Source organism: Numida meleagris, chromosome 1 (genome assembly GCF_002078875.1).
Source record: "Numida meleagris isolate 19003 breed g44 Domestic line chromosome 1, NumMel1.0, whole genome shotgun sequence".
NCBI classification, from domain to species: domain Eukaryota; kingdom Metazoa; phylum Chordata; class Aves; order Galliformes; family Numididae; genus Numida; species Numida meleagris.
In genome coordinates this window covers 148,955,181-148,972,812 of record NC_034409.1, presented here as the reverse complement: position 1 = coordinate 148,972,812, position 17,632 = coordinate 148,955,181, and the positions used below count along the sequence as shown (strand labels likewise).

At 37.5% G+C, this 17,632-nt stretch overlaps 1 long non-coding RNA gene across 3 annotated transcripts in view; it reads right to left on the bottom strand.

The window, feature by feature from the left end:
* LOC110408215 overlaps positions 1–3,970 on the bottom strand; it is a 32,508-nt gene extending 28,538 nt beyond the window's left edge. For all 3 annotated transcript variants that reach the window (XR_002444223.1, XR_002444222.1, XR_002444224.1), the window contains exons 1-4: positions 3,690–3,970; positions 3,446–3,535; positions 2,966–3,040; positions 15–103 (exon numbers count right to left, since the gene is read on the bottom strand). This is a non-coding gene — a long non-coding RNA (uncharacterized LOC110408215). The remainder of the gene's footprint in view (positions 1–14; positions 104–2,965; positions 3,041–3,445; positions 3,536–3,689) is intronic.

Sequence of the window (17,632 nt, the reverse complement as noted above, 5' to 3'; positions counted from 1 at the left end):
AGCTATATATTTACCTTACAACAAGAGAACCTCTTCTTGGCCTCCTAATGGCTGTCATTCCACTAAAAGTTAACGTCTCCAACAATAGCCTCTCAGGGAACACCTGTGAAAGAGGGTGAACAAGAGTAGTTCTCAGTGGACTTGTTCAGCTAGCCCCAAGCAGCAAGGTGTTACCTCCTTCCACTCTGTGAAATCCACTGTAATAACTTATCTGGCTCGTGAGAACTATCCTACCAGTGTAGTTGTTTGCCAGTAGCAGCAGTGCCAGTTTACCTTGGTTTCAGTAGAAGCACTGTAGATCCAGCTAGTGACAAGCCGGAGTACCTCAGGGAATTAAGATCCCAGTTCTTTTTAGCAAAACAGCTTCCAGTGCTCTGATTAGTCTTTTACAGGTAGGTCATGTTTTGCTCCACTGTAGCACAGCATACAATGTAGACAATTGCTTTGAGCTGACTTCTTTGGAGTCCAGACTAGCAAGATTTTTAAGAGCACCAGGTTCTCTATGCTCCCTGAAAAGGTCGCGGGTACTCACGAATCCCATTGACCTTAGAGACAGCTGAAGTTACTTAGGAACTTCTCAGGAATAGTTTGACAAATTACAGGAGATTAGAACTATGTTTGTAAAACATTCCTGTTTCCATTCTTGTTATTATTTTTTTTTAGAAGGGTATGTTATTCATAAGATATTGATTACCTTGATTTGAAATCTGCTAGCAGCTTTAAATAGTAACAAGCAAAACTGTTCTGCAAAGTAAACAAATACAAGTTCAACTTTTTAGTAAATAACAGAAGGATAACTCTACAGTTTAAAAAGTTTCGAAGAAAGTGAGGCTTGGTAGAAAGCTTCTGCAATGCGTGATTCTATCATTTTATAAAGCTTCTTTTAGTGGATTAAAAACACTTCTGACAGCTTTTCTCCTTATGCTGCCATAAATCCCAACTAAAACCAAATCTCTACTTTAGGGAAGACAGCTGTTTTTTATGCTAACACAAAGCTCTAAATAGGGGAAAAAAAAAAAAGTAATACTGTGATTATCTCATTTTATTTAATAGCCGGAGTATTTCATAAGATGCTTTACATTGCTGTAAAACAATTTTTTGACGTATTTGTATTTATTGCATGAGTATCTCATAAAAAATCTATCCATATAGTTTCACAGAGTACTGATCATTATCATATCTTCATAACTAATGAATATACATATATATATTTCAATTGCGTGTAATAAGTCTTTTGATCAAGCCTGGAAATTTGTAAATCTGAGAGTTTTTCTGAGAGACATATAATGCAGGATTATAGGAAACAGCATCAGGAGGGAAAAAAAAATCTGCTTGTTTTTCAAAGTTAGAGTCAGCATTATTAATAATAAGAAAGTTAGCTTCAGATAGTTCCTACCACACATGCTAGTGTCTTGAAATACTAAACTAGCACTGTTAATTTATATTCAAAATATCAAAAAACAGAGTTATATTCTTGGTAATAACTAGCTGAAATATGTACCATTCCACTGGAAGGAGCTGAGTGGGAATGGGAGTTTAATCCTTCCACACCTCTTTTCTATAGATTAAAGCTATAGCTCCAAAGAAAAAAGAAAAAGAAAAAACAAAGAAAAAGTAAGAAAATATATAGTCAGATACTGTGAAATCGAGGGGCTATTTTTAGAAAGCATAGTCTATATGAAGATGAAATCAAAAAGAATCAAGTGTTTTTTTTTAAATAATTATGTATGTACAATAAATTCAAATAATGCCCATAAATAGACAAAATGCCATTCCATATGTATTTTTGTTCTGTTATTTAGAAGTGTAATATATCACAAAATATATAAAATGTATAGTAGTTCAGCTACTTCAGTAATGGAAACACCTCAGGGAAATATTGTGCCTGACTCTTAAATATAGTTATGATCCCACTGTGCCACTCAGCTGCTATAAACGAACCATAACCTGACTGAAAATCACTGGCAGAGAATTTCCTGTCTCAGGTGAATTCTCTTCTGACATTAAACTTATCATTTCCATGCACAGCAGTTTTATGTCTTCACCAGGGGAAAGACACATCGTAAGTGTAAGTACAGTCTTACTACACTCTTTCGCTATTGACATGAGGACAGACATTCAGGAGCTCATAAGACCACAAGTAGAACTGGACCAACGGATAGCAGACAAAAGATAGACTGCAATCCCTAGTGTCTTCTTCCCTTGTGCTCCATCAGTCAGAAGTAAAGAAGATGTTCTCTAGGAAATTTTCCTTCATAGATTTACCGTTTTTATTCATTTAAAATTAAAAATGCTTTTCCAAGTAATTTTATAATTTTTTTTATATAAATTTAGTCTGTTTACTGTACTACTTAAAGAATAAATAAGATACATCTGATTTGTTTCACTACACTTGAATATTTGAGATTTATTTCCTTTAAAATTTGGAGATTTTCTCCAAGAATCTATTTTATCTGTCATAAAAAGATGTGGATTTTTGTTCTGAAAACAGCTATGTTCTGTTTAGTTTTGTATCTTTCCTTATCAGATACTTTAATGAACTTTGTCATATATCTTGCTTATGCTTCTCTCTTTTGAGGTCTCTTGTTTCCTCAACATATATTATGAAAACAAACAAGTCCCCCATGGTCATGTTTCTTTTTTCTTTTGTCTTTGTTGTTGTTGTTGTTATTTCTGATAATGTTATTATTATTTCCTTAATTTTCTTCACTTAGAAGTTGTGAAACTGTTAAAAAAAATTCCACTCAGTTGCTCCACCATACTTTACTTAAAATTCAGTAGGTTAATGAAGACTAAGTACTAAAGTTCATTGTGCCATCAGATCTCATTCCCTACTTCATGGAATAGAAGTCTCTTTTTAAGTGTAGAAAAAAAAATCCTTATAAAAAGAAAGGTTTTCCCCTTGGGGACTCCTCCCCACAGTAGATCTGTGTCTTACAAAAAAATAGGAAATGCTTCATTTTACCTGGTAAAGCAGGTCATAGTAAGTTGAACAGGATCATTTCCCATCAACAGATCTCTTCTGTAATAATGAGAAGTCCTGTAAAGCAAATTTTAATGTAAGATTGTCTGGTACATATTTTTCAACTGCCTGAATTAAAATTATACTTTTCTTGTCTTTTCAGAAATCCACCTGAGTGCTTTGCCTCTCAGATGAGATCTCAGTGAAAGGGTGCAACAAAACTGCCAGCTATTGTGCCACTGGCAACAGAGCTGTCCTTTAATTAAATTGAAAATAGCATTGTTTATTCTTTCTGCACTTCCTTTCAGCCTAAGATAAAAAATTGAGGGAAGCCAAATTTTAAATAATTCAGTTCTTCATGACATACAACTTCAGCAGAAATGGATGGAGTTGTTATCCACAGATTAGGAAATAACAATATATAAAACATGGTTGTTGTGGTTTAACACAGCAGGCTGCTAAATACCGCAGTCATTCACTCACCTTCCATCCCTCCTCCCAAGTGGGGTGGAGTAGAGTATTGTTAAAAGAAACAACAAAGTAGAACTCATGTGTTGAGACAAAATCCATTTACTAAGACAGAAAAGGAAGAAGAAAAAAGATATTAATAATAATAATATACATATATGTGTATAAAACAAGTGATGCACAAGCAATTGCTCACCACTTACTGACCAGTGCCCAGCAAATTCCCAAGCAGCAACTCCCCACCCAGCTAACTACTCACCACTTTCAAGTTCTTCTTGCACACTTTCATATGGTGTGGAATATCCCTTTTGCCAGTTTAGGTCAGCTGTCCTGGGTCTGTCCCCTCCCAGCTCCCTGTGCCCCTTCAATTCCCCTCACTGTCAGGACAGTACATGAAGCTGAAAAACTGAAATGTCCTTGGCTCTATACAGTGCTGCGCAGCAACAATTAAAAGTTTGGTGTGGTAACAACCTTGTTTTTTTCTCCTAAAGCCAAAACATATAATCATACCAGACGCTATGAAGGAAAAATCTACCTCTGTCCTAGCTGAAACCAAGACAATCATATCTATAATAAATAGAATTGTCTGTGATTGTAACTCTATTTTTACTGGTACAAATTTGTAAAAATAGCATGATTAAAAGCTCAAACAGGAGATAGCATAATAGAACACCTTTTCACTTATTACATTGAAAAAAGATGGAAATGGCCTTGACATTTAGTATTACTGAGTAGTAACAGTTATTAAGGTAGGACAGGATGAAGGTAATTAAATTATTATGTAGTACTGTAAAGGAAGTAATTTTGTCTGTTTGACGTCTTTTTATAGTGCTTAAGTGTGACTGTGTCACCACTGAAAGAAAACAAGAAATTTAAAGATGAAATTTGTGTCATTATTCTGTACTGCAAAAAGTAAACACAGGGCACAAAGAAAGCAAGTGAACAGCATATCACTCATGTAAGTACTGTCCTTAATCACAAACTCTTCCAAATCAGGGATGGAGAAGAAAAGCACTAAAATCTCATAGACAATTTGAATTAAATATAAAAAAATTACATTATAGATAACTTTTCGTGATAATATATATGAAAATATTTAATTGTACTCCTTGGAGGATGTAAAAAATTGAAATAGGTCAGTATCTAAGGGAAGAAAAGTAGAAGGGAAAAGTAAGGGCACACAATATTTGATATAATATGCAGTGCTCCAGATTAACCACACCATGAAGAAACTAAAGAACCCAAAGTACAGGACAGGTTATGTTAGAGAACTACAAGCACTGTGTTGCACTGATGGTTATTCAATGCAGCATTATACTCAGAGCCAAACAAGAAATTTTGTCATATCTCAGAAGATCTGCAGACCTTGATATCTTTTCAACAGCATCACAACCCAGTTGGGTGAAATACAAATTCCATAAGTAATGAAAAAATCAAATAAATCCAAAGGCCTGTAAAATCAGTCTGCTATATTATTATCTCATTTAACTACTCTTAATCTCTAGACAGAAGTTAAACTCTACCTTCATGAGGGAAATGATAGAAAAAAATAGTGGCATTATGTACCCCAGGAGAGAAAAGGGGAAAAAAATAAATAAAAAGAAAATAAGAATATTAATTTTAAATATTGTCTGACTTAAACATGCAGTGTATGGAAAGACAGGTTTTGCAAAATCTACTTTGAAGAATCTATATTTTTGAAATGCAAAAATATTAACTAAAAAACATTTAAGATAAATGATGTATATGAAGTAACTGCAGGAATTATTGTAAAATTTTCTATCAAGATGATAAATTGTGCTTCTTCAAAGTAAAAGCACATGCCAAGACATAAATTTATATATGTATATAACATTTTATAAGAAATATTAATACAAATTTTGCTTTTCTCTATCTCTGTCTTTCCCTAGATCTCTTTGATTTCAGGATTTGAGATTGGGACTTGAGTGAAAGTATGAGATCATAAGGAAAATAAAAATTAATCACAATAGAGTAGACTTAGATATGCTGATTATTAAAAATGCTAATGTACAAGTATTTTTAATTTGGAGATATTTAGAGGGAAATAAAAAATGAAACAACAGCAACTATCATTTAAAAAAAAAGATTTATCTTCTAGTATACAATTACATGGAAAAAAATGGTGCCTATCTGTAGCTGGAAAAAAGATCATATGAAAGATTTCAGAAATAGCACTTTTGGTTTTGTTATTTGGTGCAGTGTTAAGAACAAATAAACCAATGTCCAGATGACATTTTATAAACTATTGATCAAAAAGATATTCTGCCATAGAGTTATCTGAACAAAATGAGTTATCTTTCATACTTACCTAAGTTTTCATTCTATTACTTAAACCAAGTTTACTGTGCTATTTTTGTCTCTTCATCTGTGCTGCATAATTTTTTTTTCAAAAGTATCAAGCCCAGACATTTAACAAGTAGTTTTACTTTTAACAAGTAACTTTTTGCTAGCTTTTCCTCTGATAATGAATCCCAGTTGCAGCCAGTCTCTACTTGTGTCCCCTGGCTATTTATAAAACACTGGTATGAAGGAGACAGCATAATTGGATGTTTCCTACGTGCATAATGTGGAATGTGAGCTGAGCTAGTAAATCAGGTAGATCAGAGTCAAGTATAATCTTACCAGTGGGCTCAGACAGTCTTAAGAACTTACTGCACCATCTAATCCTCTCAGGATTGTTTAAAAGTTTCATTACGAGCTTGAAGGCACTTGGGGAAAAAAAAGAAAAGACAACCAAAAAACTCAAATGTACAGAAAGCAAAATATTTTACAAACTGTGTCAGTTTTGGTGAAACTTTCAAAGCACTTTTCCTCAGTTTATCTGGAAGCTTAATTCTGCTTCATGAAAGTTTCTTCAAAGACTCCGTAAAAGAATATCATGCAGTGAGGGACTGCATTGCTCATTCTAGACCAACATACTTTGCAGCTTCTTTGGAGATGAAAAATTCCCTGGAATACATCATAAATTACCTTGCTGTTTCGAAACTTGAGATGGAAAGATAAGGGAACTCATTCAGAAAATTTTCAAAATATAAAAATTAGATTACCTCGAATTGTTAGTTTTGGTTTGGTTTTGCAAAAAAAAAAAATATATATATATATATATATACAATTGATATTAGAATTTTCCAGTTTAAGTCCTTTATGTTGGCACAAATCTTTGTCTTCTTGAAATAGGATTGTTTAATTACTTACAGCTATGCTGCTGAAAATTATACTTGTCTAAAAAAAACCCATGATGCTATGTGTTTATAAATTTAAGACAAGTCCTAGAGATTATTTTTTTTAGTTTATTTGTCTTCTTTATGATAACTGTTTGATGTTGTTATTTGGAACATTTAATGTTTAGAGGACCAATTACAAATGATCGCATGGACATAGCACTAGCATCCTCACCTGCATAGAATGAATTAATTATATTGACAGTCAATCTTGAACTATATTACTCATGTTTTGTTGGGAAATGTGGAAGTAACACGAGGGAAACATTTATTTCTTGAGTGGAAAAAAAATTCTGCTATATAACATGGATGTTATGTTTGTGTACTATCTAAATATTTAAAAATATTTATAAACGTCACAGGTGACTGTGTAGCCTCTGAAGGGCAACGAGAAATTCAAAGATAAAACCTGCAGAGGATGTAGGGGATAAGTGAAAGGAATCTCTGCATAAATCCCTAATGAGGTGTAAAGTAACTCCAAAGAATACAGCTACATCAGTATTTATATATTGAAAGTATGATCTTTAGTATTACATTTACAATACTTTTGAATTCATTTGATCTTTGAAGTTCCATGAGTTAAAAACAGTACATAATCCTTAAGAGAAAGAAGTCTAGCTGTGTACAAAGCACAGCCAGACAAAGAGTAACAACTGACTGAGGGATAAGACTTTCTGAAACTGCAAATTAAAGGTGTGTTCTTGCATCTCAGGAGAATTACAGTTCTTTACTATTGTATTTGTAATGTTGTGGATTGAAAGTTTGCAAATCTTAACATATGTCAGTGGAAATCTCTGCACCCTGTTGATTCCTGTTTTGTATTATTGGTATGAACAAAGAAAAGATTGAGCAAATTTTTCCTTTCTTGGCACCTGGTTACTTTCCCTGTCTTTCTGTCTTTTTTCCTGTACTTCAGCCAAGAATCTGACGGTTGAACTGGGTGATCTTGGAGGTCTTTTGCAACCTTGGTGATTTTATGATTCTATGAATCTAGGATTCTATGAATCCTCAGTGCACTTACATTCAAGACACTACCTCATATGACATGAAAGAAAAATCATTTCTTCTCTTAAACAAATTGTAAATCTTAGCAAAGAAAGCCTGAGTGTCTCCTTGAGTATTCCTAGTCACCATGGGAAATTTTTAAATAAATTTTATCTAAGCTGCTTTAATGTATAAATTCCCTGAAGACTGTAATAGAAAATGCAAATTTCTTCATCAGCCTTAAAAAACTTTTGTGGTAGTTTTACATCAGAAGGTAGCTCAGCACCACAACAATTATCTCTCACTCCTCCTCCAGAAAGGACAGAAGGAAAAGTAAGAAAAAAGCCCATAGATTGAGATAAGGACAGGGAGGTCTCAACAGCTACAAACTCAGCATAAGGGAGATTGATGTAATTTACTGTGAATTAATAACGACTAGAGCAGTGAGAACTAAAACTAAAATCACCTTGCTTACATCCACCTTCTTCTACCTCCTACCTGAGAAAGGCAGGGGAAGAAGGCCAACAGCATGCTGGCTTGTATCAGAAATAATGTAGTCAGCAGGACCAGAGAGGTGATCATCTCTTTGTACTTGACACTGGTAAGGCCACACCTCAAGTACTGTATTCAGTTTCAGGTCCCTGACAAGAAAGACACTGAGGCCCTGGAGCACGTGCAGAGAAGGGTAACAAAGGTGGTGAAGGGTCTGGAGTAGAAGTCTTCTGAGGAGTGATCCAGGAAACTACAGGCCAGTCAGCCTCCCCTCTATCCCTGGAAAGGTGATGGAACAGCTTGTTCTGGATGCCACCTCCAGGCAATTGGAAAAGAAAGTTACCAGGAGTAGTCAGCATGGGTTCACCAAGGGGAAGTCGTGCTTGACCAACCTGGTAGCCTTCGATGACAGCATCACCAGGTGGGTGGATGGGGGAAGAGCAGTGGATGTTGTCTTTCTTGATTTCAGCAAGGCATTTGATACTGTCTCCCACAACATCCTTATAACAAAGCTGAGGAAGTGTGGAATAGGTAAGTGGATGGTGAGATAGGTTGAGAACTGGCTGACTTTAGAGCTCAGAGGGTTGTGACTGGCAGTGCAGAGTCCGGTTGGAGGCCTGTATTTAGTGGGAGTTCAGGGGCCAGTGCTGGGTCCGGTCTTGTTCAACATCTTATCAGTGACCTTGATGAGGGCACAGTGTCCACCCTCAGTAAGTTTGCTGATGACACGAATCTGGGAGGAATCGCTGACACACTTGAAGGCTGTGCTGCCATTCAGTGAGACCTGGACAGGCTGGAGAGTTGTGCGGAGAGGAACCAGATGAGGTTTAACGAGAGCAAGTGTAGAGTCCTGCACCTAGGGAGGAATAACCACATGCACCAGTACAGGTTGGGGTATGACCTGCTGAAGAGGAGCTCTGCAGAGAGGGACCTGGGGGTCCTAGTGGACATCAGGTTGGCCATGAGCCAGTAGTGTGCCCTGGTGGCCAAGAAGGTCAATGGGATCCTGGGGTGCATTAAAAGGAACATGGCCAGCAGGTCAAGGGTGGTGATCCTCCCCCTCTACTCTGCCGTGGTCAGGCCTCACCTGGAGTACTGTGTACAGTTCTGTCCTCCCCAGTACAAAAAAGATCCGGATCTCCTGGACAGAGTCCAGCAGAGGGCTACAAAGATGATAAAGAGCCTGGAGCATCTCCCCTGTGAGGAAAGGCTGAGCGACCTGGGTCTGTTCAGCCTTGACAAAAGAAGACTCAGAGGGGATCTGATCAACGTCTATAAATATCCAAGGTGCAGGAGGCAAAGGGATGAGGCCAGACTCTTTTCAGCAGTGCATGGTGATAGGACAAGAGGAAATGGCCACAAACTGAAGCATAGGAAGTTCTGCACAAATGTGCATAAGAACTTCTTCACAGTGAGGGTGACAGAGCACTGGAACAGGCTGCTCAGAGAGGTTGTGGAGTTTCCTTCTCTGGAGACGTTCAAGACTCGCCTGGATACCTACCTGTGCAACCTGGTCTAGGGAGCCCGCTTTTTGGGAAACACCCCAAGTTTTCCCAAAGGGTTGCCCTCCTTGCGTGGGGAAGCACGACCACTCAATGTGAGTGCACACAGCTTCAATTTATTGTAGCAACACACCATCTTATATAGCATATATGCTTCCAGGGATACAGGGTCCAGGGATACAAGCTCTATGCAACGTGCACGCTAACAATATCGTTGCCCGAGTAATCCCCATATATGGGATATGTTGCTAACTACAACACTATAGATACAGAATACTATGGATATGCTGAAATATACTAGAACACACTGGAAACACCACATTCCACGTATCTAGGGATTACATCATTACATCATAAATCATTAGTAAATCAGTAGCTACATGCTGCCGAGCAACCTGCTTCTCAACACCCGCTTTGGCAGGGGAGTTGGACTCTATGATCTCTAGAGGTCCCTTCCAGCCCCTACAATTCTGTGATTCTGTGAGGGGCTGACGGAACAGGGATTATTCAGTCTGGAGGAGGCTCAGGAGACCTAACTCCTGTCTACCAATACCTGAAAGAAGGTTGTGGCGAGGTGGAGGTCAGTCTCTTCTCCCATGTAACTATCAATAGGATGAGAGGTAATGGCTTCAAGTTGCACCAAAGGAGGTTCAGGTTGGATATCTGGAAAAATTTCTTCTGTGAAAAAATGGTCAAGCATTGGAACAGGCTATCTAAGGCTATCTAAGGAAGTGCACCTGCATTGTCCCTGGAAGTTTCAAGAAAGGTGTAGATGTGGCACTGAGGAACATGGTTTAGTGGGCATGATGGTGATGGGTTGACAGTTGGATTTAATGACCTTTGAGATCTTTTCCAACCTTTATGATTCTATGATTCTATGATTTTGTTTTAATCCAAAACTTGTAAATTAAACTGTTGGAATACTTGCTTATGCTGTGGAGTACAATTTCTGGATTCAAATACTGAAAATCAATAGACACAGAAGAAAAATGTTTTACTTGGGATTTCAGTCTAGCCTTTTCATCTTTCATTGCTTTAAATTGTTATTGATTGAAGAGAAGGGATCAAAAAGAATCAAGAAGGGAGCTCTCTAAATTCTCAGTGAAAAGGTATGTAGAAGTATGAAGAGATATGACTGCATGATGCAATTTCTTGATCTCTGCATGTTCCTTCTACAACCAATGGAAAGAAATATGCATGTCTAAGACAGAAATCATGTAATCTTGAGTACTGACGCATTATATTATGGGATACATTCTGAAGTATTTTTTTCTCACCAAAGGTTCTAAAGAGAGACCATACTCTGAGATCTGAGGAAAATATCTAAATTTCTAAATTTATTTGATATAAACTCCATTCAAAGACTCTAAATCAAACTTCTGAAGGAAACTATAGAATTAATCAGGTACAGCTTGATATAGAACAAGAGCATTGAAAATCAATATATTAAAATGAAAAACTAAGATCTGTTATTGTTTAAAAATAAAATAATAAAAAATAAAACAATAAAATATAAATTGTTTAATAATAAAATATTGTTTAAAATAAGTCATTCCTGAGGACTAGAGGAAAGCAAATGTCACTCCAGTCTTCAAAAAGGGCAAGGAGGAGGACCCAGGTACCTACAGACCAGTCAGCCTCACCTCCATCCCTGGAAAGGTGATGGAACAACTTATTCTTGGTGCTGTCTCCAGGCTTATCAAGGATAAGAGGGTCATTAGGGGCAGTCAACATGGCTTCACCAAGGGAAATTCATGCTTGACCAACCTGATAGCCTTTTATGATGACATATCCAGGTGGATAGATGATGGTAAAGCAGTGGCTGTGGTCTATCTTGATTTTAGTAAAGCATTTGACACTGTCTCCCACAACATCCTTGCAGCTAAACTGAGGACATGTGGTCTGGACGACCAGGTAGTGAGGTGGACTGTGAACTGGCTGAAGAAGCCAGAGAGTTGTAGTCAAAGGGATAGAATCTAGTTGGAGGCCTGTATCTAGTGGAGTCCCTCAAGGGTTGGTACTGGGATCAGTACTATTCAATATCAACGACTTGGATGAGGGAATAGAGTGCACTGTCCGCAAGTTTGCTGATGGCACAAAACTGGGAGGAGAGGCTGACACTCCAGAAGGCTGTGTTGCCATCCAGGAGACCTAAACAGGCTGGAGAATTGGGCGGGGAGAAATTTAATAAAATGTAACAAGGGAAAGTGTAGAGCCTAGCATCTGGGCAAGATCAAATCCAGGTACCAGTATAGGCTGGGGACTGACCTGTTGGAGAGCAGCATAGGAGAAAGGGACCTGGGGGTCCAGGTGGACAGCAGGATGACCACGAGCCAGCACTGTGCCCTTGTGGCCAAGAAGGCCAGTGGCATCCTGGGATGTATTAGAAGGGCTATGGTTAGTACATCGAGAGAAGTTCTCCTCCTGCTCTACTCTGCCCTGGTGAGACCACATCTGGAATATTGTGTCCAGTTCTGGGCCCCTCAGTTCAAGAAGGACAGGGACCTGCTTGAGAGAGTCCAGCGTAGAGCCACAAAGATGATTAAGGGAGTGGAGCATCTCCCTTACGAGGAAAGGCTGAGGGAGCTGGGCCTCTTTAGCTCGGAGAAGAGGAGACTGAGGGGTGACCTCAGTAATGTTTATAAAAATGTAAAGGGTGAGTGTCAGGAGGATGGAGCCAGGCTCTTCTCAGTGACATCCAATGATAGAATGAGGGGAAATGGGTGCAAGCTGGAACAGAGGAGGTTCCACATAAATATGAGAAAAAAACTTCTTCACAGTAAGGGTAACAGAACACTGGAACAGGCTGCCCAGAGAGGTTGTGGGGTCTCTTTCTCTGGAGACATTCAAAACCCACCTGGACGTGTTCCTGTGTGACCTAATATAGGTGTTCCTGCTCTGGCAAGGGGATTAGACTAGATGATCCTTCCAGGTCCCTTCATATCCCTGACATTCTGTGAGTCCGTGAAAACTTTTAAAATGTGTTTTACTGAAGTTAAATGTGGGAATTCTTGTAGGCAGACATTTCGATTTCGTCTCTAACTGAAAATGGAAATTCATATACCTTCAGTCCAGTTAACAGGAATGTAACTTTACTATGTTACTTTCACTCATGCAGTAAATAGACTTAAGACTTATAAAATCAGGTATTAATTTATAAGAATATTTCTTTAGTAAAAAATATTTTTCTGAGGTAGTGAACAGAAAAAATAGATTTAAATGCAGTAAAATACTTAGATATTCCATAAATGTGCAGTAGGAATGCTAGTTTTCAATTTGTTTTTAATTCATTAATGTGATTAATCAGTATTGCAGATAGGGCCTCATGGGGGCAGACTAGAGGGAGGCAATCACCTTCTTCTCCCTTCTGGCCACCTCTCTTCTGATGGAACCCAGGATTGGCCTTCTGGGTTGCAAGCACACACTGTTGGCTCATGTTAGGTTTTGATCAACCCTAAGTCCCTCTCAGCAGGGCTACTCTCAAGGAGTTCTTCTCCCAGTTCATATACATATCTGGGATTACTTCAGCCAAATGCAGACCTTGGCACTTTGCTTTGTTGAACCTCATTACGTTCACAAGGGCCCACCTTTCAAGTTTATCAAGGTCCCTCTGGATGGCATTCTGTCCTGCTGTCTCAACTGCACTTCTCAGTTTGATGTCATCAGCAAACTTTCTGAGTGTGTACTCAACCCCATCATCTGTGTTACTGATAAAGATGTTAAAGATTAGCAAACTCAGATGGACCCCCGGGGGACACTGCTTGTCACCTGCCTCCACATGGACATAGAGCCATTGACCACAACCCTCTGACTGTGACCTTCCAAACAATTCCTCATCCACCAAATAGTCCACCCTTCAAATCCATCTCTGTCCAGTTTACAGACACCATGGCTGTGGGAGACCTTATCAATGGCCTTGCACAAGTCCAGGTAGATGACATCACTTGCCTTCCCTTTGTCCAGTGATGCCATCACTCCACTATAGAAGGTCACCAGATTGTTCAGGCACGACCTTCCCTTGGTGAAGCCATGCTGGCTGTCTCAGACCACCTGCTCGTCCCTCATGTACCTTAACATATGTTCCAGGAGGATCTGTTCCATGGTCTTCCCAGGCACAGAGGTAAGGGTCACTGGCCCATAGTTTCCTGATCCTCCTTCCTCCCTTTCTTGTAAATGAGAGTGATGCTTCCCTTTTTCCAGTTACTGGAGACTTTACTTGAGAGCCACAAAATCTAGCCTTAATGCTGAATTCAGGAGGAAATCACGTTCTGAAGGTACATTCACCACTATAATCACAATACAATATTATCTGTTTCACATAATTTCATATAGAGTTTCATTCAAAAGCTGGGTCTAAAAACAAGGATATCTTTATTTATACTGTTACCCAACATATTTTTAGAAATATATAGTGTGTAAAGCTACTGTGATACCTGGTTTTTCCTGTTCATATTAAGAGATATAGGAATTATTCTTGCTTAATAATATATGTTCAAGTGTAAAAGTTGTTAAACTGATTGCATGTGTATTATTAAAAATAATAATAATAATAGAAGAATACAAACAGGACTGCTGTAATTGAAAGGAAGATTTCCATAATGAAATACAGAAGAAAGAAACATTTGTCGCAAGTGAAAATTAGAGTTATGTTATTCCACTTCTTGCTAGCTTGGTAAAAATAAATACATATATTTGACATCATGTAAATGTTCCTTGATTGTAAAGTGTGGTCAGCATCTGTGTTGTACTTGCAGAATTGTTATAAAACTATTTGCTCAAGAGGAGTTTTAAGCTTTCAGTTTTGGTATATGCTTTGATGTTAACATTATTGATAAAAATGTATTGTAAACTAATATGACCTATTACTGAAAGCCAAATTGGAAAGAAAGAAAGTTTCTTCTTCTTATGTTAATTGTAAATTTGAAAGTTGTTACTGGAAAACCACACATTTTTTAGAGACAATTGTTTCTGTTGCTTATTGATTTTATTCTATTTTATTTTATTTAAACTGACCATCAGCTGAAGTATAACTATAAGGAAGATCTTTGCTATATTTTAAAAGCTCTAACAACAGAAATGAAATAATAATAAAAAGTGAAATTGTATTTTATTCTATAGATCATAATTTCATAATATATTCCAAAGTGGAAAAATCTATTTTTTGTTGTTGTTGTTGTTTGGTTGGTTGGTTGTTGGTTTTTTTTCATTTGTTTGTTTGTTTGTTTGTTTTTTTTTGCTATTTTATTGAGACATCTTCATAAAAACTGAAGTATTTAAAAAAAAAAACACATTTTTATTTCATTCCTCTGGAGGGACAGAAAGAAAACAATTCAAAACTGTAAGATTAATAGTAACATTGGAAATCACATACTTATCCTTAGACACCTAAGTTGTAGACAAGTCAGTCTTCCAATTTGTTTCAGATTAAAAAAGGAAAAATTTACACACTTAAGGCAAAAATTATCTGAGCTATCTCAGATGTCTACATTAAAGCAAGATTAATTATGTTCTGGAAATATACACTCTCTGTTAACTATTAAGGCTGCACAGGGTAATTAGCTCAGTTGTATATTTGATTGATGAATTTTCACTCCTTTGCATTAATGGAAAACGCCTTGATAGTTGTGACTGACTTAACAGCAGCACAGCCAAATACCTCACAACTTAAAGAAGTAATTTTTATGGCTTGTGTTTCCAGAGAAACCAAAGAGAAATGGTTCAGTACACTCATCATGATCTTCATCAAAATTTAATAAAGAAACTGACGATTCATCCAGCTGACTTAATTCATTGAATCTTAATCATTCATGGATAAATGAAAAAGGATTAATAAGCCAGGATGCTAGTATGCTGCTATTTTTTCTAGACTCACTTCCTAAGCACGCACACTTAAGAGTTCACTAAGATTGAAGTAGTTTATTTTACTTTCAAAGCAGAGAAAGTCATCCTGAACTTAGTTCCTTTGAAATTACCCACTAATCAGTTCACTAGCTAAAACAGCTAAAGTAAAACTCTACTGTGACATAATTTCTTGACCAAAAAAAAAAAAAAAAGCATCCACTATGCACTTGACACTTAATTTAGTCACGAATATTCCAGGTTCATTCTGAGAAATAATGTAATTATCTTTATCTTCATGCTGCCTTGCAAAAATCACTGAGATGCAATGCAAACTTCTGCTAATCCCTGATGGCCATATCAAGTGTCCTTATAGAGCTAGGTAGGCTGTAATTATTTATAGATAGAGATGATGTGTTCCTGAAATTGCAAGTTCCATTGATATTATAATATACTACTATCTCAGAGTTGATACATTTCTCCTTTATCTCAAGGCTAATATTTTTGCTTAATGCATGTGAATTCGATCCTTACTTTTGGAAGTCCAGCTGCAGATTTATCTCTGGAATGGGATACCACTATGATGATCCCACTAGAGGGTTATTTTCTGCCGAGCTGGTGTGTTAATTATGTATATTACAAAATATGTCACTGATACACAAACTGACTTTCAATTGTGATATTCTTAACTAGAAACAAATCTTGAGTTTTGTGTCTTATTTCTAAATTCGTCTTCAGAGAAAGATACTATGCAAAAGCTTGCTGTGAGAAAGGGTGAAAAAAAGAAAGAACTGATTGCTCTCAATCTCCAAATAATTAGAGTTTGCTTCTTGTAACTTAACTGATAATCCTATGACAAAGGTTGACAAGGGGACAGCGTAGCAAACATAATCGTAGAGGAAGGTCTCATCATCTTCTGGTTTCTTTCAACTTGTCAGTTTGTCAGGGAACCAGACTAGCTGCACAAGTGTATTGAGTTTATGTAGCAAGGTTTTTGTTGTAGCAGCACTACAGGAGTGGCCTTTGCAAGAAGAGCCAGGAGCTGCCCCATAATAATGTTTCCGGACAAACCCGAGCCCAAATAAAACTCTTTAACACCAGTGCAGTATTAAGAAGCGGACATTACCTTTTATTACAGCTCTGGATACACGGGAGGTATTTCCACCTAACGGGTACATCAAAGGAACATTTGGGTGAACTGTGTTTGGAGAGACGTCTTCAGTCGTCTTGAGATCTCGACCCCACCTCTGTTGCATACCGACTGCAGCTCCTCCTATTCCTTATTCTCCTGAACCGCTTGAGGGTGAGGAGGTAGAGGAGTGCGGGGCAGGGGGGGGAATGTTTTTAGTTTGCTTTTAGTTCTTGCTGCTATAGTCTGATATTAGTTGGCAGTAAATTTCTTTAATCTCCCTCATGCATAGACTGATGTGCCTGTGACTGTAACTGTCCAGTGACCTCCTTGCCCTTATCTCAGTCTACAACCTTTTTTTTTTTTTTTTTTATTTTTTTTTTTTTTTTAAATCATGTTTTCTCTCCCTGATATGTTGAGAAGGGGAAATGAGAATGCAGTGTGGGGATGCTGAGCTACCTACTGGTGTGAAATCACCACTACAAAAAAAAAAAAAAAAAAGAAAAAAAAGGTATTGCCTTCTGGTACTGTCTTTGGAACTGTCAGATCAAAGAAATGCATCCTAGAGGGCAGAAATGTGTAGAGCAAAATTAGGCTGCGGGATTAGTAAGAAAGGAAGTCAGAGGTCTAAGACCTTAACATAAGAAACACTGTGTCAAAACAAAGAAAAGTGAAAAATAGAAGCCCTTTGCATTCATGAGTAGACTGCTTATTGTTTTGGTCACTTTATTTTATATAATAAATTGAAAATTATGTGCTGTTTAATTTTGATTTTAGGTGTTGATAATGCAAATGTTTATATGTGAGCTAGTTATTAGGTTGTATACACAGTTGTTGGAAATATCCAAATAATTTATCAGGACGGTATCTCTGATAAAAGCAGATTTTATTCGCAATTGCAATGGAGGGCGTCCTGCAAGCAGGAGCGGACCTATGGACACAGTATGACAGCTTTTGTACCTGGTTTCCCCCCTGCCTACCCTCCTCCCCTGTTTCTCCATTGGCTGGGTACTCC